This window comes from Rhinopithecus bieti, unplaced genomic scaffold (assembly GCF_001698545.2).
Source record: "Rhinopithecus bieti isolate Rb0 unplaced genomic scaffold, ASM169854v2 scaffold_19939, whole genome shotgun sequence".
In the NCBI taxonomy this organism is placed as follows: domain Eukaryota; kingdom Metazoa; phylum Chordata; class Mammalia; order Primates; family Cercopithecidae; genus Rhinopithecus; species Rhinopithecus bieti.
Window position 1 is genome coordinate 922,200 of NW_016810019.1, and position 840 is coordinate 923,039.

Sequence of the window (840 nt, forward strand, 5' to 3'; positions counted from 1 at the left end):
TGCAAAGTAGGAAGTCCTATTTTTGACTCTGCTGACCTCAGTAAATATTTCCTTGTCTTAAAAATGGGCATAATTTTCTGTTACCTAAGAACACTGTTATGAAAATTAACGAGTCTATAAAAATGTTCTGACGTCTCTAGAAGCCCTTCCTGAACACACACTATAATTGTGTATTCATACAGTGCCTGCTCCTGGTTTTTGAAGATATGCCGGTCTTTATTAATGACACCTTCTACCACTAAGTTCACTGTGAGTCCTCGTAAAATTAATTAATGAAATAGTCACTATTTTAACTGGGAGACTGCCTTCAGAAGTGGTTTCCCCTGCCCATATGGTCAATGTTACGAAATTAAACACTGTGAAGTACCAAAGGCAATGCGTTCCTCTTTGGAGGGAGGCGGCAAACGGGAACCGGACTGAGAAGAGAGCTAGCAGCACTGCGCGGGGAGCCTGAGCCGCTCCGCATGCCCCGGGCCGACGGGTCCTAGAGAAACCCGGGGCCCGGGATCGCGGCGGCCCCAGCGGGGCTCGATTACTCTCGCCTGGGCGAGAAGCGGCTCCTCGGCTCGGAGGAGCCCTACGGTGGGTAGGTGGGGCGACGACAACAAAAAGAAGTCAAGTGGGAGGGGATTCGCCGGCGAGGGGGGAGACGGCGGCCGCCTAGCGGGAGGAGGCGGACGCCTCCGAAGGAACCTGCGGCGCCGGGAGCCCAACGATCCTGCCCACGAGCGACTGGCGGGTCCGGGAGGGCGCCTCGCGGCGTGCAGCCGGGAGCCCCGCGGCCCGCCCCTCGCGCCGCTCGCGCCTCTCTCGCGCCTCCGTCCCGCCCCCTCGCCTAGC